General features: G+C 41.4%; 1 protein-coding gene across 4 annotated transcripts in view; it reads right to left on the bottom strand.

Moving 5' to 3' along the window:
• Positions 1-23,279, bottom strand: part of IL1RAPL1 (interleukin 1 receptor accessory protein like 1) — a 657,222-nt gene that overhangs the window by 567,517 nt on the left and 66,426 nt on the right. The window contains exon 1 of one of the 4 annotated variants that reach the window (XM_083498267.1): positions 14,238-14,318. The exons of the other annotated variants lie outside the window; for them this stretch is intronic. The gene's annotated coding sequence lies outside the window, so the exon portion shown is untranslated. Of the gene's footprint in view, positions 1-14,237; positions 14,319-23,279 lie in introns of those variants that run through there. 4 annotated transcript variants of the gene reach the window in all.

The following is a 23,279-nucleotide window of genomic DNA, read 5'->3' as shown; positions in this document are numbered from 1 at the left end:
ATTTTATCAGATGTTTCCCCAAAGAATACATCAGAATCTCAGTTCTTAAATGTAGCCTGTAATGAACTATCTATCTATGAAAAACTATAGCAAAATAAAAACACCCAATAAGAATAAACAAAATACAAGAAATTTCCTTTAAACTACCACTAGTTTTAAAATTACACATCTATAAATGTCCATTGATAATATCACAATAATTAATTCATTTACTTTTATTTGTAAACATTTGTACCATGCTTTTCTATCTGAAGATAGTAAAAGCAACAAAGATTAAACATCAATTGTTCCTTTGCCACTGACTTGTATTTGGTGATGTGTGCATTTTACAAACAACTGCAAGCCAACTTGCTTTCAGCAGACACTGGACCCCACCTACATTTGGTGCAAAATTTAAACAGTGTCATGCACAAGCCACACACACTGTGAAGCAACCAGCACTGAACTTTAAGATTCCAGATTATTTCTCTCCTACACTTGATATCACATGAGACCAGGTGAGTGACAGGTGGGCATGATCTGGACAAGTTAGAATTACTGGCCAAATTAGGAGGTCTATTGAGATGAATTGGGGTACCAAAGGTTACCCACTCATGATTTAAAGCAAGGTTGGGGAACCCATGACCTTCTAAATGTTGTTGATTTCATGTATTCCATGCCTGTTTATTCAAAGGCCAGTCAAAGAGAATAAAATGGGTCTTACTTCCGAGTAAGTGCATTTGATTATTGCCCTAGCACAGGCCAGTACCAAAGCAAGGCTCATCTTGCATGTGTAGAGTAGAAGGAGAGATTTTGGGACTCACAATAAAATGGCAAAAGTGGTAAAAACCTTCAGTGTGAATTAGTCATTTCAAATTACATCTTCGCAACTGCAAAAGGAGAACAGTTCAGTATGTATTTATCTGTGCTCCAGTTGAGGTATTGCATGTTCTCCTTGCCACACACATATGTGACAGCAAGACCTGTTTCTATTATGTGGAACAAATGATTTGTCTACAGCAGGGTGTCACCTTCCATTCTAAACTGCTGCACTGAAAGAAAACGTTCAGCATTTTTATAATTTCAAATAGCTCATCATCATACAATTTCAGACAGCCCATTCAGTCAGAAGATTATGGTGCTTCCTCAGCACTTCTTTTCTCAGTTTTACATTCAATATACTAGACAATTATGTCAATTTCACTTCTGCATTAAAACAGTGATATGTTGTGCACACGGCAAGTTTAGATTACCACTGCTTACTCTGCTCTTTGATAAACACTTAGTTGCTGGAAAATGTTGAATGCTGGATTTAACAGTGCTATCTGAAACCTAGACTATTCTGCTAGCAAATCGGATCCTCCTAATTGAGGGTCCATGTTGTGCGCGGGCCCAAGGCCCCCCCCCCTATACTTCAGAGGGTGGGAGATTGAGCCCGGACCCTGCGATGGTCCCATGATCACACCATGGCCTATTGGCCAATCAGAGATCGGTGGTGTGATTGTGGGGGCATATAAAAGGTGGCGATGCGTTTCTGGGAATTCACTTGGCTTCGCGGCGCCGAACACCCACCCGCCTGCCCTGTATTTTAGGTGTCTGCTTTGGCCTTGCTCTGGACTTTGGTTGGTTGCCTGTTTTGGAACAGGGGCTGGAGAGGATTTTTTTCCATTCAGCAAATTGGCACAGGCCATTTGGTTGTCACAACTTTTGTAAGGTTTGGCGGTTAGGCACTGGATTATTGTGATGTGGGGGAGGGGAGGTGTGGCCATCATCTGCCCCTCCAGGTACAAGGGTATTCCAGTAAAGGAACCTGCGGGTCTGGATCTCGTCCAAAGTCCGCTTGAGGGGCTAGGACCCAGCAGGAACTCCGGAGTGAGCTTCAGTTGGTTGCTATCGATGGAGCTCCCCCGTTTGGTTTTTTACCCTTCCAGACTTCCTGCAAGGCGGGCAGGAGTCAGATATAGTTATTGCCAATGCCCAAGCCAATACCATTCACATTCATGTAATCAATAAAGTTGTGGCCTACATTTTTGCCCATTAACCTTAAACTAAAAATTCTGTGTCCGTGTGTATTTATTTATCCTCAAGGGTGCACCGACGTCTTGATGCGCAATTATCTGCCCTATGACATGGAAAACAAGTGAATTTGAGATACAGTGCTTCATATCCAGAGTTGCCATGAAAGTGAAGTGAAATCAGAATTCTCTTAACATTCCCCAGATTGGAATGCCGTGTACAGCTCTTCTCTTCACATCTCAAAAGTGATATTGTAGAGCTGGTAATGGTGCAGGAAGAAGCAACCGAAATGATTAAGGGTTATAATGTTTGAGGCTTTTAAGTTTGGGGTGGAGAAGGCGGGGGTGTGGAGAAAGGGGTGACATGACAGACATGCATAAAAGTATGTCATGGTTTAGCGACAGTGGTTAGACAGATTTTTTCTTCCTCTCTAATAACAGTAGAATCAGGAGTCATCCAATTAAGCTGGATGTTGAAGAGATTCAGGACAGACAAAAGGAACCACATCTTCAAATAGTGCATAGCTAAAATATGGAATTTGCCGCCACAAGATATATTGATGGCTACCAACTTGGATAACTTTAAAAAGGAATTAAATAAATTAATGGAAGGAAACCAGCCCTGAGTTCTCACTGGAAGGACAGACCGTGAAGCTGAGGCTCCAATACTTTGGCCACCTCATGAGAAGAGAAGACTCCCTGGAAAAGACCCTGATGTTGGGAAAGATGGAGGGCACAAGGAGAAGGGGACAACAGAGGGCGAGATGGTTGGACAGTGTTCTCGAAGCTACCAGCATGAGTTTGACCAAACTGCGGGAGGCAGTGGAAGTGCCTGGCGTGCTCTGGTCCATGGGGTCACAAAGAGTAGGACAAGACTAAATGACTAAACAACAACAAAGGCTATCAATGACTACTACTGAAGATGACTGTATTACCTCAAGAATTGGAGGAACAATGCCTCTGAATACCAGTTGCTCGGGATCAGGAACAAGAGAGTGCTATTGTTTTCATGTGCTGCTGGCATCTGGCTGGCCACTGTGAGAGCAGAATGCTGGACTAGATAGGCCTTTGGTCTGTTCCAGCAGGGCTCTTAAATCCCCTTAAGTACTTTATTATTAGTATTATTTATTAAATTTGTATACCGCCATTCATCTATAGATCTCAGGGTGGTTCACAACATTAAAATACAAGATAAAAACACAAAATGCATATTAAAACAAGAACATCCCCTCACACACAAGGACCAATAACCTCATTCCCTCCCACAAACACATTTAAAAGGATATAGGATGTTAATGAGCCAAAGGCCTGGTTGAAGAGGAGCTTTTTCGCCTAGCACCTAAAAGTGTATAACGATGGCTTCCATTGACTTCCAAAGGGAAAATAGGCATATCCAGTGCTGACCAAGCAAGTACTTTTTAATATTTGCTGGGTTTCAGGCCTACTTCAGAAATATATGAGGGGACATTTGACAGAATACTTTCACGAGAAAAGTTCTTCAAGTGATTCTTCAAGTTTTGATTAAATTCTATACATTGTTAGAAAAAAAAATCATAATACAAAATTACTGATGCTGCTGATTTCTGAATTGTTAGTCTAGATTTGCCAGGTCTTCTCCTCACAAATCCCACCATTTTTCAATGGATCAGTTTTTATGCTTTTTTTTTAAACAGAGTGTCATGGGAATGACTGAGAAAAATATACTGTCATTAGTCTTAGTCAGCTGTCGTTCACAACAGCTAAACTAATTAGTGTCAATGTGCTCTTCAAACCAAACCACTCTGCCGTTCTCTGTCATGGTGAAGTAATTTAGACATGCCCTGGTTAATTTATGTTTCAGTGGTGACAGTTTATGCTGGATCTTAGTGAAAACTGTAATGCTCTCAGTGGACTTGACACTTATCGCTGTGTTAATGCATTTCATCCATCTTTTCCCTTTCCTTAGTGCTTTGATCCTAAACACTTTCGCTCTTATTCAGCAAGTCCTTTGCAAACTTGGCAGTGAGGAAACTGAGGAAACTGAAGAAGGCCTAATGTAGATCATCATAGTTTATGGCTGATGCTAAGGAAAAAGAGTCCAATGCTTCAAGAGTAATTTATAAAGAAATGTCCACCTCTAATTAGTGCTAAATTAACAACAAAGTGTGCTTTAATAACACACCTCAAACAGAATACTGCAAATCACAGTTTAAAGCTTCCAGCTTTTCATAACCTACCATGCCACTTAACTCAATAAGAAATACAGAAAAAATAATAATTAAAAATGAATTTTTACACAATACTCTTAACAGCACACTCTCAGCATTTATTGATCTTCTCAAGATAGGACTTTTTGGTGGCACATTATGACCACATCTCTAAAGAGAGAATAACCTAGCCCCTTTTATTTTTTTCAGGTGGGCAGTCAAGATGTTTCTAATTTGTCTCACTTTTATTGTTTTCTATCTGTTTTTTATTTTGGCATTTTGAAGTGCTCCTGTTTTTTTTACCATACTAATATATTTAATGACTGCTTTGGGGCCTCTAAAATATGCCAAAGAAATGTGGTGTGGTGTAGTGGTTAAGAGCGGTAGTCACGTAATCTGGGAAACTGGGCTCGTGTCTCCGCTCCTCCACATGCAGCTGCTGGGTGACCTTGGGCCAGTCACACTTCTGTGAAGTCTCTCAGCCCCACTCACCTCACAGAGTGTTTGTTGTGGGGGAGGAAGGGAAAGGAGAATGTTAGCCGCTTTGAGACTCCTGAAGGGGAGTGAAAGGCGGGATATCAAATCCAAACTCTTCCTCTTCTTCTTCTTCTATACAGTTGTAGTTCAACAACATCTGGGGAACCCCTTGTTAGCTATCTATGTTTTAGAAGACTAGCAGTCTGTGGGAGATATTGATTGCAGAATTCATTTTCAGAAAGACGTCATACAAGAACACTAGCTAAGCATCTATAGACCCCCCAAAGAATTAGTTGGTAGAAGGGCAAATCAACCATACCATTTACACATAGGAGCTTCTGTGTAATAATTCAGAGCAGAACAATTTCTACACGGATTGCCATCATTTAATTAATTTGTAAATGTTTCAAGCATCGGTGATTTACAATGCCTAATAATCATCCTGTGAAGTTCACTGAAATTGTGTAGAGAAATGGCTGGAAAATTAGATGTGATTTTGAAAATCAATATTGCTAAGTGCTGAGAGGTCACTTTTTGGTGCTGTGGAATAGTGTTTTGAAGGTGGGAGTTTCTCCCCTATTTATTACATATTTATTTCATGTCTTTAAGCTTCAGCCACTTCAACTTTTAATACAATATTCCCCCGGCCTCAAAATATGTGAAGGCAACAAGTGGAAAAGAAGCTAGATAGGTTCTAACCCTTCACTTAAATGGCATCTGATTATTGCATTGACAGATGAGAGAAAAAACCAGACACAAACATTTGATGCAGGTCAAGGAATGTCTCAAATTCCATAATTTTGCTTATTGGCATTTATTATTTCTCTAATTCTTTATCATTTCAAAGAATTACACCAAAGAATCAAACAGAACTCAGGGAAGTTGCTATTAACTTCAAGTCACTTTCTCTTCCTATAAAACGTCATAACCGAGATAATTTTTATGTTCATGGAAACTATATATGAAGCTTCGGCAGATATGTTTATCTACTTGAATGGGGAATCTAGAAACACATGTTATTTTCACATATAAGTTCTATAGTATACTAACTAGTTAGGTATCCATTTTTTCCTTGGTATTGCGTGGACAGGCGGAGTCCCCAGATCCTGCACAGTCCCCCCGTCATGTGGAATAACGACTCAAGACAACGTGCTATGGGATTAAATTGGCCACAACTTTATTAAATTTCAAATGTGGGTAGACCTTGGCTCAGGCATTGGGTGTTCTCCCTCCCCGGTCCCCAGCCGGGGACCTAGGGAGCATCAGGGTTATCCAGTGTGTGTGTGGGGGATGGGCCGGCTCTGGAGAACATATGTTCAAGCAGAGATGGCCGCCCCTGTAACGCCGCCGCCGCAGGAGAGGGCAATGACGACCTTTCGGTGTACGGCCAAAGCCTCCCTTCAGAAAACCCCTTTAACGGGGAACCCTGGTATCGCCGCTGCAAGAGGAAGATGGACAAAAGGATTCCGCCCAAGGCCTGATACCGCCAAAGTTGTGACGTTTTGCTACGGGAAAGGCGAAACCTGCCAATGCAGGGAAATTCCTTTCCGGCCCTTTAACAGCGACCTTAACGTAGCAGCGCCCGCATACCTGTGAAGAAAAGGTAACCTGAAAAACCTGTGAAGAAAAGTTAACCTGCAAAATAAGACATTAACTGAGGGTGGGTAGGGTGGGAGAAGCTCTGGAGCCAAGTGAGGATTCCTAGGTAAGATCCTCCCTCTATTGTGTGGGCAGGTAATCCCTCCCCTACCTGGCCTGGTCTCCTTGGCAACGCTTCCCCCAGGTGGGATTGGACAACTGACTGAGGTAGGCGGAGACCTCCAGGTATCCCACCTGAGGGAAGGCAAAGCCAAGCCTATGCTGTTGGGGCCGCTCCAGATCTAGGGGCTGCACGCGTCCACGCAAAGGCCGCCCCCCGTTTTAAGTGGGGAGCGGTCATTGTTGTACAGTGGTGCCTCAGGTTAAGAACTTAATTTGTTCTGGAGGTTCATTCTTAACCTGAAACTGTTCTTCACCTGAGGTACCACTTTAGCTAATGGGGCCTCCTGCTGCTGCCCAATTTCTGTTCTCATGAAGCAAAGTTCTTAACCCGAGGTACTATTTCTGGGTTAGCGGAGTCTGTAACCTGAAGTGTCTGTAACCCAAGATACCACTGTATATCAGGCCTGCACAGCTTCAACTCATCAAGCACTACACTAAGAAACTTGCTAACCCTCCTGTTCCTACTTCTTATTTGGAGCTCCAACACCAGGATGGGGGCTGTTGAGAACCTGACAAAATCACAATGCATGCCTAATGAGTCATGGTCTGTTTGCTGAGTCACACAAATTGCACAGCTGCAATGATGCAATGGACAAAGCATCACGTTTGACAATGTAAAAAAAAATAATGTTGGACATTCATTAGCTGGCTTTGAATAAGTCACTATTTCTCTAACTGTCTATCTAATATGCAGTTGTGAGCTCAATGGAACAATATTCAAGTCTTTGCACTGAAAATTCACACCATAATGAATACTAAGAATACAAACCCAAATTTAGCCTGGACTCCTTTTGGCGGAAGGGTGGGATATAAACATAATAAATAACAAGAAAGAAGAAAGAAAGAAAGAAAGAAAGAAAGAAAGAAAGAAAGAAAGAAAGAAAGAAAGTCATTAAACCAAGGGGAGACTCTTGTTCAGAAGCCACACCTAAAACTAGGGATGGATGGACTCATTAAAGTCTGGACTGTCCCAGTTTTGCATGGAGAGGGGACTAAGACCATCTTGCATTATTTCTGGGCAGAGTCCACACAAAAGTCCACAGAAAAGGTCAACACTGGCATTTTTCTTCTAGAATCTCACTAGCCCCTCCCCAGCTCCATAATATACCAGGCAGTTTGGGTGTGATCTCTCAGTTGTCTTCTAATTAAACAGTGGTACAGTGGTGCCTCAGGTTAAGAACTTAATTTGTTCTGGAGGTTCATTCTTAACCTGAAACTGTTCTTCACCTGAGGTACCACTTTAGCTAATGGGGCCTCCTGCTGCTGCCCAATTTCTGTTCTCATGAAGCAAAGTTCTTAACCCGAGGTACTATTTCTGGGTTAGCGGAGTCTGTAACCTGAAGTGTCTGTAACCCAAGATACCACTGTATATCAGGCCTGCACAGCTTCAACTCATCAAGCACTACACTAAGAAACTTGCTAACCCTCCTGTTCCTACTTCTTATTTGGAGCTCCAACACCAGGATGGGGGCTGTTGAGAACCTGACAAAATCACAATGCATGCCTAATGAGTCATGGTCTGTTTGCTGAGTCACACAAATTGCACAGCTGCAATGATGCAATGGACAAAGCATCACGTTTGACAATGTCAAAAAAAATAATGTTGGACATTCATTAGCTGGCTTTGAATAAGTCACTATTTCTCTAACTGTCTATCTAATATGCAGTTGTGAGCTCAATGGAACAATATTCAAGTCTTTGCACTGAAAATTCACACCATAATGAATACTAAGAATACAAACCCAAATTTAGCCTGGACTCCTTTTGGCGGAAGGGTGGGATATAAACATAATAAATAACAAGAAAGAAGAAAGAAAGAAAGAAAGAAAGAAAGAAAGTCATTAAACCAAGGGGAGACTCTTGTTCAGAAGCCACACCTAAAACTAGGGATGGATGGACTCATTAAAGTCTGGACTGTCCCAGTTTTGCATGGAGAGGGGACTAAGACCATCTTGCATTATTTCTGGGCAGAGTCCACACAAAAGTCCACAGAAAAGGTCAACACTGGCATTTTTCTTCTAGAATCTCACTAGCCCCTCCCCAGCTCCATAATATACCAGGCAGTTTGGGTGTGATCTCTCAGTTGTCTTCTAATTAAACAGCTTAATTCCAAATTAAATTATATAAAAAACACACCAAAGAATCCTGTGACACTTTAAGACTATCAAATCATAAGATCCAAGCCTCTTTGGCTTAACCTTTATGAATCATTTACATATAATTACTGTTTCGTTCCGCTGCAAACAACCTGCAGAATTCTAGAATAAGTAACATGAATAGACCTCAATGCACATTTTAGACTTAGAAGGGGAGGGGGGCAGGAGCTGTATGTCCCTAAAGGTAGATAATTTCAAAAATATACTTCTCAGCAGACTTAATGCAGGATGCTTTTGCCCACTGCCGCATGAAGAACATGATCTACTAGTCTCTGGGCAATCTTATACTCTCTACTTTGCCTTGCCTTAATAGCGGCAATCATTAAACACAATGGAATTGAGTTAAGGAGCTGCAGGGCTCCCCTTTTCACTTGCTTTGTAAGTTTATTTTATGTGTAATGTGCATATTTTGTAAGCATTTTCAGAGAAACTATATTAACTGTAATAAGAGAATCCTTAAGCAGACCTGTTAGTGAGTGCAGATACAATGAGTCGAGTAATGCATAGATACAAGTAACCCTCAGGTGTCATATATATTAAATGCATAAACAATTACTACTGAAGATTTTGTTTCTCTTTTATACATCAGTTGGTAAACTGAAATTCAATCACCACATATGTAATACAATTATGCATTGCTATTTTGTTAACAATCTACTACTTTCGGAGGCAAAAAATGCGAACACAAGGGAAGGCCCTTGCTACTCTATGTTATTGCGCTGCAAAGGTTTTTGAGCCCAAGGCAAGTTGTTCTTAGCAAATACAACATTTGATATAAAAATGTCTGATTTTATCTATGAATCTATTGAAAGAGCTAGTGTTGGACAATTGAAATGAGATGTTTATTTTTCAGACTTCAATTTGTAATCAGTCTTAAAGGTAGTATTTTTGAGCACTCACAACTGATTACACTTGTTTCTGGCCTAAAATGTATATTATAGAGGCTACCTAGGTTGGTGGCCAGGCAGTTCACTACTACCACTGTCTGAAAGTGTTAAGTCAGGAATGCATTGAATACCTGCCAGGTGTTACACGGTATCACAAACTCATTACAATCAGGGATTGACTTAGGAAGGCAGGGACAAGTCCTCTCCCTCCGCCCACTTAAGACCATTATACCCCAGGAGCACCTTTATCTTTTGATTTAGAAAAGTACGGTAATCACAATACATTCAATACAATCTTTAATAAATGCAAGACAGACCATTTTCAACTTTGCTGTAAATCTTGTTCCCCCCAATACAACCAAAACGTAAACAGCACATTGATTACAATCAAGTCTACCAAAAGTCAATGAAAGACCTCCTAGGATAAGCTGAAAATTATTGTGCAGCACTCTGCAGGAAAGGGTTAATCAAGGTCACAAGAACAACCCATACCGAAATCAAATTCTTGAGGTCCTAGAGTCTAACAACATCTACATTTACCTGGAAGTACATTTAACAACTTCATAATGTCGAAGCCAGGGAAGTAATGGCAGAAGCATATGTCCTTCTAAATGGAAACTGAATATTTTAAACGATACTACTTCCTGTGAAATATTAGCCTTTTAATTATGATGATGAAACTTAAACAACATGAGTTCACAGGTGCCTGTTACACATTTACAGACTTGTCACATATGAATACCTTAGGACCATTCTACCACTGCTATAGTAATCATCCCAGAAATTATGGAAAATATACATAACACTCCAAATCAGACTCATTTGTGACTATGATTCTTTGACTATATATAATCACACAATGAACTTTGGCTAATAGTAATCAGAATTGTCATCAGTAACTACAAAGCATCACTTAATGTAATTAAATTTCTTTCTATGGTTTCAGAAACATAACATGCAAAAGGCAGTGGAAAAAGATGGGAAAGGAGCTTTCTATGGAAAAGACAAGGCCTTGTTCATCAAACACAGTCCATTCCACGTTTCACAACTGAGTGCTGGTTAATATAGCAAGCATTCACCATCTAATTGCCTCATGATCCAAAACATTCAGAACCATCAGCTCCACGACATAGTTACAGGGGTCACTGCTGATCATCCATTTGCGGTAAAAAAGAAAAGAAAGAAAAGCTGCCATGATTATGCAAATGATGAAACTTAGTGTTCATACATCATTACAATGTTCAGTGTGTTTCTCTCTGCTCTGCAACAGAAATTCTTACATCAGGGATGGGGAACCTTCGGGCATTCAGATGTTACTGAACTCCAGCTCCTAGCATGGCCAAGTGTTAGGGTTCATGGGTGTAGCACAGCACCCCTAATCCCTGCTTTACATCAATCTTGTAAAGCAGATTACTATTGCCACAGTGTGTGTGGGGGGGGGGGTGCAGCTGAGCTTCAAAGATTGTGGCTTACTTATGGTATCCCAGAAAGTCCATGGCTGAAACAGAATTTTAAGCACTTCAGTCACTTGGCCGTTATACCAACTAGATCACATGTCCCCACTTAGAGGTGCCAGTCTACATAATCATTTTAATATGGTCCAAAGGAAAGCAGAGCAATACATTTGGTGCTAGCTTGGCTTCAGGAGTTGCCTGAAGGAGGAGTACACCCCATAACCCCTTCCTGTAAATATATTCCTGTAGATATATTAACCCCATCCTCGTCATGTCCATCTCACTCCATTAGGGTTTCTTATGGGTTACTTTATGGAAAAGATACAATCTAAAGAACAAAAAATCATGGCCAAAGTGAAAGTGGTAAGAAATTTTACAAGTTCTGTCCTCAGACCACTAGATCTAGTTTTCTATCCAACGCCTTCATTTTTTTTTTGCAGCATTATTTATTCCTTTTAATCTTCCTCTTGACTTGTTCTGCTGTGTTTTCCCCGCCAAAAAATATTTGCTTAGCACCTGAACTTTACAGAGAAAATTCATTAAACATTTACACTCTGCTTACATCTTCTCCTGACATGTAAAAACAAAGTAGGCTTGTATTACTAAAGTAGACAAAGCACTGGAGAATACACTGTGAAGAATAATCCTTAGCAAGCAGGACTTTGTGAAAAGGAACTTGCTGTTCCGCGGTTTCTTCAATTCTATATCCAGATGAAGCTGCCTTTGATTCAACAAACTCCAATGAGGGACAGAATCTACAGTGTCGTAATTGCACTGCGTTGAAAGTAGTGGTTTATCCCCTGTTTGGGACCTGATGCAGCTACCTAAGGAAAACTTTTTGCCCCCTAAGATTCCACTTATTTTGATGGTGGAAGCCAAAAAACCCAAAGCAAAGCAAAGCAACAGCAAGAAAAGAAAAGAAAACCCCAATAACCTGACCTAGAGAGGCAAGCTTCCATGTTAGAAGCTGCCCAGAACGGCTGGGGCAACCCAGTCAAATTGGCAAGGTATAACAAATAAATTATTATTAGTTACAAACCTTTCAATATAGATGCACATACATCTCAGAAGCCCTTAATCCTCTGACCAAGTGATGGGTAAAACTGAACTTTAATATGGGCATTCCAGGGTGTATGCACCATTGACACCACACATTTAGTGGTTCAAGAGCTGGAAGTGTTACTCTGGTATACTAAATTGTTATTTTCTTTCAAAAGCTCAGGATCAGTGTCACCAAACTCTACTGAGATCCAGTTTTGGATTCTGTCGCCAAACCTTCAAGAATTGCTTTATCCCACAGATTGCTAAAGTAATAAATGGGAAGATCATTAAAGTGCTTTGCATAAAGAAAATGTACTGGCATGATGCAATGAGTATTAGTATTGATTTCTTTCTTTTTACAAAGCTAGGGATTCCTAAAATTCATGAACGCTAATCAGATGGATTTAGTAAGGAATAGCATTTTGAATTATATTACTGTCCTTGATCCCCATCAGATCATATACTAATTCTTCTGTGCTTGTCTGGCTGACATTTTATACTTCTCAAAATGACAGATCACAGAGAGCAATGTCTTCTTAAAATAAGCAGCACATATGGGTGACAGGAATAGAGCAATACTGCCTAACAACTGTTCTGAGGTATTTTAGAATCAAGAGAAAGGGTCATAGTATTTGTCCAAATCTATCTGCTGCCTCTTCCAGTCCTTCTCCTTCTCCTCCTTCTCCTTCTCCCCCACTATCTTAGTGACACTTGACAATAAACCAGGTAGCATTATCTGAAGTAATGATGCACAGTCAATATGAATTCCATCAATCGACATGGATAACCTTCAGGAATATCAAGAGTAAGGTGACTTTGCTACTGGGAAGAAATTATTTGCTATTCAAAAATTATGATATCAACTTTGAAAGTTGTTATAAAAAATACATCAATTACACAGTTGTTTTTCAATCTTTTTTTTCAAGCTACATTGAAAGGTAACATATCTTACATCCAGTGTGATATTCCCCATTCCCTGATTCACCAGGATTGGCCTTTGCAACCCAATGTGGTGGCAAGAAGAGGAGCAACCAGTGTTTCCAGCACTTTATATTGTGGAGGGGTGGGGGTGGGGAGTTCATGTTCTGGGAAATCCCATGATAGCCTCAGAGCTAGTCACTGGATGCACTGGGCTCCAGAGTGTACCTGCTTAAAGACTTCACCTTCCAGGTCTACTCTGGAAGCACATATGGACTCCCAGAGCTTGCAAGCAGCACAACCCTCAGGAGATCTTGGAGAGGTAGCATTGGCAAGCTTGAGGAATAAGCTGAAGATATGGCAGAGTGAGGCAAAACAACCAATGGAAGAAGAATTGGCGAGTGAGGAGCTGACCGCCTGGCCACCTGAATGGCAAGTAGGAAGTGTGAAGAGCAGCAAAAAAATTGAAAGAATACAAGGGCTGAAAGTACTGAGGGGGAAGCTGCATGGTGAAGAGATATTAGCAGCTGGTCACTCTCTATACAAAGCAGAAAGCAGCTCCAGAGGGCACTCATTCACTCCAGTTTGAGTGGTGCTGACCAGGAATTGCCCCACTTACCCAACAGTGAAGCTGTGCACCAGCAACGCTCTGTGCAATGCGGACATTATACCTGGCCTAACAACCCATTGGTGGCCTGGCTGAAGGCAGTGAGGCTTGACTGCCTCAGGAAACTGTAGCAAGGCCTAACTTTGTGTGCCTTCCTTCACAGTTGGCACCAGTGTTGCTGGTACAACACATTGGCTCTTTACTACTACTTAAAGGTAAAGGGACCCATGACAGTTAAGTCCAGTCGCAAATGACTCTGGGGTTGCGGCACTCATCTTGCTTTACAGGTCGAGAGAGCAGGCGTTTGTCCACAGATAGTTTTTCTCTGTCATGTGGCCAGCATGACTAAGCCGCTTCTGAGGAAACCAGAGCAGCGCACGGAAACGCCGTTTACTTTCCCACCGGAGCGGTACCTATTAATCTACTTGCACTTTTTGGCATGCTTTCGAACTACTAGGTTGGCAGGAGCTGGGACTGAGCAACGGGAGCTCACCCCGTCACGGGGATTCAAACCGCTGACCTTTTGTTTAGCAAGCCCCAGGCTCAGTGGTTTAGACCACAGCGCCACCCATGTCCCTTTTACTACTACTTATACGGCTATAAATATGATCAGCTTCTGAAAAGGGTGATCAGCAAGGAGTAGGATCCTATAAGCTGAGCACTCTGCTTACAATTTACACTGGTAAGTTCCAATTAGGAAATTCAAGAGTTTCTGCTAAAAAAAAAAAGCGAATGAGGGTGTTTATGCCATCTCACCTCCTTTCTCCTCCCAACACCAATAGAAAGACTCAGAGCTCCTGTCAGCAGCAAGGCAAAGTCATGATGCAGCCAGCATTGCCTGGAAAGAAGGCATCCAGAGGACATACCAATCCAGCCTCAGCAAAAGACCATCGGACAACCAGCCAAGTCCAGCCAGACACACCCTACAGAGGCTTTCAATGGCCCTAGAGGTGGCTATCAAGTGCCATGATCAAATGGGGGTTCCAAGTCAGGCAACAGAAACTTTGTCTCCCTTTGGCAAGCCACCAAAGCAGAGCAAATTGCATGCTGCCTCATCTAGGGACTCCTCAACTGAACTAACGGAGAGTTTTGGGAAACTAGCATCATGAATAGGCATTCAAATGATATGGAAAAGGGGAAGTTTGGGGAAAGATTTCACTCTACACCAAAGTGCCCCCTTTCATTAAAAAATATCCCTGCACAAGATCATTTCACAGAACACTAAGAGTGATGGCAAACTGTTGATTCACCACCAAAAACATCTGACTGAAGGAATGTCTACAGATTTGTGCAGGGGCTTTCTAGTCCAGGAGTACTGGGAGGGGGGGGGGAGTTGTCCTCAAACAAAGGTGGCTCAGAATATAAATGCCTTTGGATCCTTTTTGCCCAGCAAATTCACGCCTGTAAAAACTTATCATCTCCTCTTCCTTACCTTCTATTACTATACTTTCAAACAGATAATATTATGAACACTAAGGCATAATCATATCTTAAATGAAGGTTTAAAGGAAAAGGTATCGGAGGTTTCTTAAAGGGTATAGTGACTCCTTGTTTTCCAAAATTAGTTAAATAAGCATGAAAAATGGAATGTTACTTTAATCAAGGAGTATGAAAGAAATTTTGACTTGATGTTATGATTATGAACACAGGAGGAACTTAATTGCTAGGTTAATTTTCTTGTTACCTCAGATGTGTTTTAATGAAACACTGTGTGAACTCATTGGATTTGTTGATTCTTTTAATATGTCTATTTACTTTCCTGTTCCTTGCATCTTCAATCATGTCTCGGTGCATAAGCAGGTACTCTTTCTAAGCATATCTATGTTCACAGAATTAAAATGAGGGGGAAAGAGAGTACTCACACTTATGCTGATCATAACAAAAGCCTTATGTCATGTATAAAGCGATGTTACCTACCTGTTTTAAATGGCACTATCAAATAAACCAGAGGTAAATAATTTCCAGCTGATGGGCAGAATCTCTAGTTATAGCGACTTACCCTAGGCCATGCCCTTCCTCAAGCCACCCCTCTCTCTGGACCTGCTGCGCATCCTCATCTGCTTTGGCTTGGCAGAAATGTGTCATTGCACTGTCATAATGCCTCTTGCTTAGACAGTTGGGTGGGTGGAGAGATTGTGGGTGTAGATAGCTTTGTGATGGGTCATTAGCTACTTCATTAACTTTGCCTTTAAGGTGTCACAACATTCTTTGTTGTTTTTGCTTCAGAAGACTAACAGGGCAACACCTGTGGAAATTCATTAACTCTGAAATGGAACATGAAGGAAGGTAACTGATTTGTAAATATCTGTTGATGGCTGATGTATGCATGTCTATTGTGTGCTACGTGGGGGGGGGTTAATAATATGTACATTTCTTCATCAGCAACTGACAAAACAGAACATTGACTTCTGCAAAATAAACTAACTGTGATGTTGGGAAAGATTGAGGGCACAAGAATGGACGGCAGAGGAAGAGATGGTTGGGCAGTGTTCTCGAAACTACCAACATGAGTTTGACTAAACTGGGGAAGGCAGTGGAAGACAGGAGTGCCTGGCGTGCTCTGGTCCATGGGGTCACGAAGAGTCGGACACGACTAAATTACTAAACAACAAGAAGTGGCGTGGAAAATACCAGTTGGAAGTGCCAATCAATATCAGAACAGACTGAGGTACATATGTTCATACATCCCTTACAGTAGGCTATGTTCAAACCATGCCAAAATCACAATTTTTCACACATACCTCTTACTATTAAAGCAACCAAGTTCAAGGATATAATGCAGTCAGGTAAATGATTCAAGGAAGGCATGGAGCAGGCCTATGGCCTATGGAGAAGTGGTGTGGTCTGAAGAAACAGCAGTTCCAGGGGAGAATCCTGAGGTTCAGGTTTACCACCTCTGCTATACGGGGTTTGTGCACACTCATTTCCTCAATTATCTCCTCACCTCCAATTTTCGCTTTTTCTAGCCGACATCTCAACATTCTGTACTTTTGGGAATTTCATTGTCAGTCTATTTGTGAGTTCTAGAGGATTACAAAAACAAGCAAGCCTATATATACTTTTGTGTATGTACGCAATTCTCTGGATCTTATTTTTAGGTGGCCCTGTTACACCTGCAAAGTAAGAGGCATCTGGGCAACCAAGTTCACTCTTAGGTAGGACATATACACCACAGTTACAACTTCACCATTATATATGCATCTTTAAGATTAATGGCATTTTTCAATAATCATACTATTAGTAGTAAAATACAACACATTCCACCCTTTTAAATTCCAGGCGTGAGGGGAGGCATCCTTAACTGCACAGAGTCATGATAATATGTTCAGGTTAAGAGAACATGTGAACTACAAGAACTAATTGAGCAACAGTGCTGAATTGAATTTGCTGTACCACTAACTATTCTACGTGAAGTAGTATTCTTTCTATTCTGCAAAAAATAGCGTGCCAATCTTTCCTATACTATCCATTCAATCCAAGTCATATTCAATTGTGTCTGTGTTCAGGAAGAAAGTAAGATGTCTTTCAGGAATACAGATGTATCTCCTCAGTGAAGATCCCTGATAAGCTTTCAAGGAATCCCAGAGTTATAGGGATGGAAAGGATAGTAGTTTTTAATCATTATGTACTCTCTGCCTTGAGCGCCTCATATATTTTTTCTTTGTAAGAAGCAGCCATGGGTCAAGATAAAAATCCTCTTTATTCCTAAAATGATATTAGTTAAGAAGGGGGGGGGGAGAGGTAAGAGTACAAATTATGCCCATAAGTCTTCTCCTTAGCAATTTTGGAGGCAATCTGGATGAAGACTATAGAACAGGAGCAAAAAGGTTATAACTGCCTCTCTCCAACTGAAATTGTAACTCAGTGACAGTGTGTGTGTTTCCTATTCAGAAGCCCCAATTTTAATCCCTAGCATTTTGAGTTGAAAAGGATCAGCTAGGTGGTGATAGGAAAGATCCTAAGGATATTGCCTTAGATCCTGGAAAGCCACTGTCAGTTAGGTAGACGATACCAAGCTAGACTGGCAAATTCTCTAGCCTGGCAGTTTCTTATGTTCTTCCAAAGCAGTCCAAACATTTAGATTTGCCCCTTTAAAAGCCCTTAAAAGCCATTCCTTTGTTTTTTTAACATACAGATAGCTTGAGTCCCTCCCTCCCCTCTTTTGCACTTTGTTGAATGCTTTATATTATTATGGAACCACTCGACTGCCAACCTTTGTGTACCTGCTCTGACGTGTGTTTGGCAAGAATGCAGAGTTGTTTGATGGTGTTTGGGAAAAAAACATTTTTCCTTTTCACATAAAAGAAAGGATAAGCAAAAGCAAAGATTCATCAGCTTATGTATACAGGCTTCTCTGTTGTGAAGGCTCTAGCAGTGGGATATGGGAATTGAGAAATCCAATCTAATAGGCTGAACAAGGGAGAGTGGTCTGAATGGGGGGGGGAATCCATGGACATTCAGAATGTTCAGGCTTGCACAGGCTTATAACAACATACAATACTCTGGGGAAAATTTGAGCTTTCAAATTATAATTTCCATGGCAGCACCAACAATGGGTGCTCATTTCAAACAATACAGCTTCTAAAGCAACCTTGTTGTGCTCATTCCCTTTTGTTCCAAAAAGAGGCTTAGATGTCTGTAACTATTGGTACACACACACACATATGTAACGCTGGTCTGAGGAAAGTGGAGTAAGATTTCTTGGTTATGGAACCAAAGAAATGTAGAATGAATCTTCTATCAGCAGGCAGTGGCACAGTGTCAGACACAATGACAACTGTGAGTCGACAAATGGCGGTAATCCACACACATAGCAGGGGATCTCCCTTGCCAGTAATGTCAGTGGAAAGTTTTCCATAATATACCAGCTCTGGTTTCAGTGAGGGCCTGGCAGGGTGGGAGTTCTTGAAAGATGTGTTTAGCAGGGTGACATTGTGAGGATCCTCCACCGATATCAGCCAGTCTGGTGGTTGGTGGGGGGAAGTAGGTGTGGCTGGAGGGGTGGGTCAGAGAGGGGTTTCCAAATACTTGCCATCTCTTAACTACTATGATATCCCTCCCCTCAGACGTATCACTGGAGATTAATCCATCATGCTTGATAGTCTGGTGGTGCTGTTATTAATAAGGGAGGGGCTGTCATAGTCCATAGGACTCCTTCACCAGGAAACCTCCATTTATGAGCTTGATTTGAGGGCTTGCATGGGGCCTTCTAGCATACGGTCATGAATGCCTGAATAGTTGAGTCAGTAGAGCATGAGATGCTTACTCTCTCATGGTTGTGGGTTTGAGTTACACGTTGGGCAAAAGTTTCCTGAATTGCAGGGGGCTGAACTAGATGACCCTTGTGGACCCTCCAGCTCTTTGATTCTATCTTGATTAGGGATACTGTTGAGTTGAAGCCCACCCCTACTGCCTGACATCATCTCTGTCTGAGGTTGTTTCCTGTGTGATCTTAGAGGGAGACTGCAGTGTTTTTCAAGAAAATGCCTTAGGGGTGGCCAAGGATTTCCTATTCAGCTGACTCACATCTGAGCCAGAAGAAGAAGAGGAGGAGGAGGAGGAGGAGAAGGGGAGGGGTTTGGACTTGATAGTGTGCCTTTCACTCCCCTTAAGGAGTCTCAAAGCGGCTAACAATCGCCCTTCCCTTCCTCCCCCACAACAAACACTCTGTGAGGTGAGTGGGGCTGAGAGACTTCAGAGAAGTGTGACTAGCCCAAGGTCACCCAGCAGGTGCATGTGGAAGAGTGGGGAAGTGAACCCAGTTCACCAGATTACAAGTCCACCGCTCTTAACCACTACACCATGCTGGCACTTTCAGTCCCCAGAAAACAAGAGGCAAATGAATTGAGACTCCTTAAAACATGGTCCCTGAATAAGCACAAACCATTCACTATTTCATAAATTGTTGTGATTTATGATATATTTTCAATGAAGAAAGCAAGTTCCTGGAAACATGTCTCTTACGAACCACATGGTTAATGGTAGAACCAAGTTTTAAATTGTTCTGAACTGAAACAGTGGCATAATTTTCATGAACACTCATCACAGATCTAAATAGATGTGCCCTCTCACTTTTCAATGCTAGGTTTCATCTATTTTTGAAAGAACATGGAACTCTTCACAAGAGGATGGGAGCCAGGTGGAAGAAATGAGCATCCTGGTTGCTATGGCAACCATGTTTCCACCTCCTCACTCAGATCCTGTTGCATGTATTTGTATACCTACCATGTGGTTATACATTCAGATGTACATCCAAATGTATTTCCTCCTGGAAACAATTAATGCATTGTACCGACATACACATTTGTATGCAAAACCATCCATATTCTGTAACTAGTCTCATGCCAAGCAAAATCCCAGCCATGCAGCTTGCTTTTTTTGGAGCAGTAATTAAAGCATAAAAGCACGGTTATGCAGCTTTAAACTATAAAGCTGGATTTACTGAAACAGGGTACAGAAAAACTAACCAATTTAAACAATCATATTTAGAAGAAAGGGTTGATCAACTCTCTACCTTTTGGGGGATGAGTTGTAAACAAGAAGTTTCTAGAATTCTCTGGTAACAGTTCCCCTCTGTTACCTTGACCTGGATTTTCTTAATTTTATTCAATTGGTTATTTCATCTCATTATTTTATGCAATTGACACCCAATAAAGGCCACTCTACCTTGGAGGGAGAAAAATGATTTTCTTTCATGAAACTGCTTTTTTGTTTCCTTCTCTTGATCTTGGCTAAGACCCGAGGTTCAAGTTTCTGCTGGCAGACTGAAACTGGCTGATGAACAGAGCAGTTGCAGACAATGAAATGACTAGTGCTGTGTTGTAAGACAGAGAACATCAGTTTGGCTTTCTGAACAATAGCATCATACTTTCTCTCCATTGCATTCAGACCAAGGCAAATACGAAGACTCTGATTGGCCTTGATGATATTGTCATGTGGGCAATCCTGATCGGTGGTGTGGTTTCCCCTTTGCTCAATGGTACAGCAGATGCTTAGCATACAAAACTATCTCAGGTAAAGACAAGCATTTTCAAGTATGGCTGGGATTACAGAGCCTCTACTAGTGAATGTAGACAGCACTGAGCTAGAGGGACCAGCAGTATGACTGTGTAAGGCAACGATTTATGTTCCTATGTACTGTGAAATAAACATATTTAGGATGTGATTCCCGTAATCCTATGGTGAAAAATGACATCAAAGAAGCGCTAGGATGGTAGAGCACACAATCATTAAAAAAAGAGAAGGCAGTACTGTAGTAGATGGCAATTGATTGATTAAAGGTAAGCTCCCCACGGGGGGGGGGGGGACCTCACCTTCACTCCCTGAAACAGCTATTTAGCAATAAAAAAGCGAAAATTTGGCACAGCATTATTTCAGAACCACGGCTCCAAAAACATTAGTCATTTTAATATAAATTACAAAACTGCAATTTTTGTTCCTTTAGAGATGTCGGTTCTCATGTACTTAGCATGCATGTGAATTTTTACAGTACTTAAAAGCACAGGGTTGTTTTTTTTATACTGCATGATTATGGCACATACATTAGCTAGAGCCCTGTTTTACCGAAGTAAATATAAGCCCTGAGTCACAATCACCATATGTTAAAGGACTGTAATGTGAAGCATTTATGAAAGAGAGAATGAAAGCTTACTGGTGGTGATTTAACAGAACAAAACACTACAGCATACACCCTTAAACAAAACAGGCTAGCAAAGAATGAATAAATAGGGAATGAGAAAAAAAAATGAACCACAGCAATATAAAAAAGGTTCCCTTGTTTCCTGGGTAACACAAGTCAAAGATGACAATGATCACACAGCTGAGGTAGGCCTTTCAAATGAAAAACAAGCAAAATGCCACATTGGCAGACCAAAAATACCACATCCTACTTCGAAAATCACCCTGTTAAATTTTTAAACATAATAATAAAAATAAAAAGAGTGACTGCTGTCAGGTAGTTGGAATGCAACATATCTAGCTAAAGGCAATAAATAGTAGCTTACTCAAAAGTTTGGAAACTTATCTCAGTTGAGGGAAAGTGGCATTGCTTCATCAACTTCAGTAGAGCTAGACTTTGTCTACACATGATGAAATCTGGTCTTTCCTACTAGCATGAACTCCATGAATACTGCACCTAAAGGCGAAGACCGGCAAAAAGGCTATTAAAGTGCAGTGAGCAACGTGGGGAAGTTCAGCAAGCAGCTTCTGCAGCTGGCCAGAGAGAGAGAACTGCCTGCAAGCCTGGTGCATAGCAAACCAGCAGAAGTACCTGGTAGTGGTGAGATTGACCAGCTGAAGCAGAAGGACAAGAGTAACTAACATATAAAGGGTTAGGAGCTATGCTTTTACAAGTCAGTCCCGTATATGCTTCTGTATTATGCACAACTGCCATTTAAAGAAACAGTAACCAATTTAAGTATTTACCTTTGGTCATTGAGGCTGAATCCCTACAAGACAGAAGTACTGTTTCTGGGGGACAGGAGGCGGGCAGGTGTGGGGGACCCTCTGGGCCTGAATGAAGTAACAATGCCCCTGAAGGACCAGGTGCGCAGGACCAGAAGTTATGGACGTGCAGGTTAATTCTGTGTTCAGGGTGGTGGCAGCTAGACAGGTGACCTGGAGCAGCTGCCGGGAACATATAACACTGGTTCTGAAATACCTACATTCTCCAAGCAGAATTCAAAGTGTTGGTGCTGGCATTTGAAGTCCTAAATAGCCTCAGCCCAGTATACCTTAAGGACCATCCTCCCTGTCATTCAACCCCGGCACTAAGATCTAGCTCCATGGCTCTTCTGGCAGTTCCCTCACTGTGAGAAGTGTTTCAGGGAATCAGGCAGAGGGCCTTCTCAGTGGTGGTGCCCACCCTGTGGAATGCTCTCCCATCAGATGTCAGAGATAAGTAACTATACAACCTTTAGAAGACATCTGAAGGCAGCCCTGTACAGGGAAGTTTTTTAATGTTATTTTCTTTATTTATAAAGTGTGCCCGGCTGGTTTTACATCACATCTAAAGTACCACAGCTACTGGATTATAGATTAAAGTTTTGTTTAAACAGCATAATATAACTGTGTGGTGACAGTATGTAGAAGATTTTGAAAAAATATGGACAATGGTACAAGTGGGAGTAAAACAGGATCTTGGTGAATCTGCAGTGATCAATAGAAGCTGGTTGTCCGCATTTAAATTGGAGTGACAGTCCACACAGGGGCTGAAAATGCTAGTGTAGGAAAGTTGAATATGACACAAATACTTATTTGTTACTACAGTCAAGGAGCTGATTCTTGTAGAGACAAGCATATTACAAAGCTGAAGTCAGGTCCTTAGTAAAGAGTTGTTACAGCCATAAATGCCAACTCCCTGGGGCCCTGGGTGCCCAAGTACCCACAAAATTCCACATGAGGGGCTGGGCACCCACAAATTTCAGTGCCAGTGTCATGCACACTGCATGGTACCCATGGTCATGGGGCCAAATTGGCACTCTTGGTGACAGCCATAGAATCAACTCAGACATCTCAGAATACAGCTGGGTAGAATTGCCCAAGTTGTTGATTTGTTTGCTACGTTCGTGGCCGTGCAAGCATATGCATATTGATTGTACACCAATTCCTGCTAGCCCCCAGCTCATGTTTTGCTACAAAAATACCGTGTGTGACTTATGTTACTGAAGGTTAGATGTTAGACAAGTGGACTGCAGTTGATTTAAGCCAATACATTTATCAAAGCTAGGTGGGTTTGGCTTGAGTTCTTCTTCATGACTGTTAGTGATTATTCCATTATCTCTGCTTAAAAAGTGAAAA

This window comes from Podarcis liolepis, assembly GCF_965112155.1.
Source record: "Podarcis liolepis genome assembly, chromosome: 4".
Taxonomy (NCBI): Eukaryota; Metazoa; Chordata; class Lepidosauria; order Squamata; family Lacertidae; genus Podarcis; species Podarcis liolepis.
This window is presented reverse-complemented; position numbering and strand designations above follow the sequence as displayed.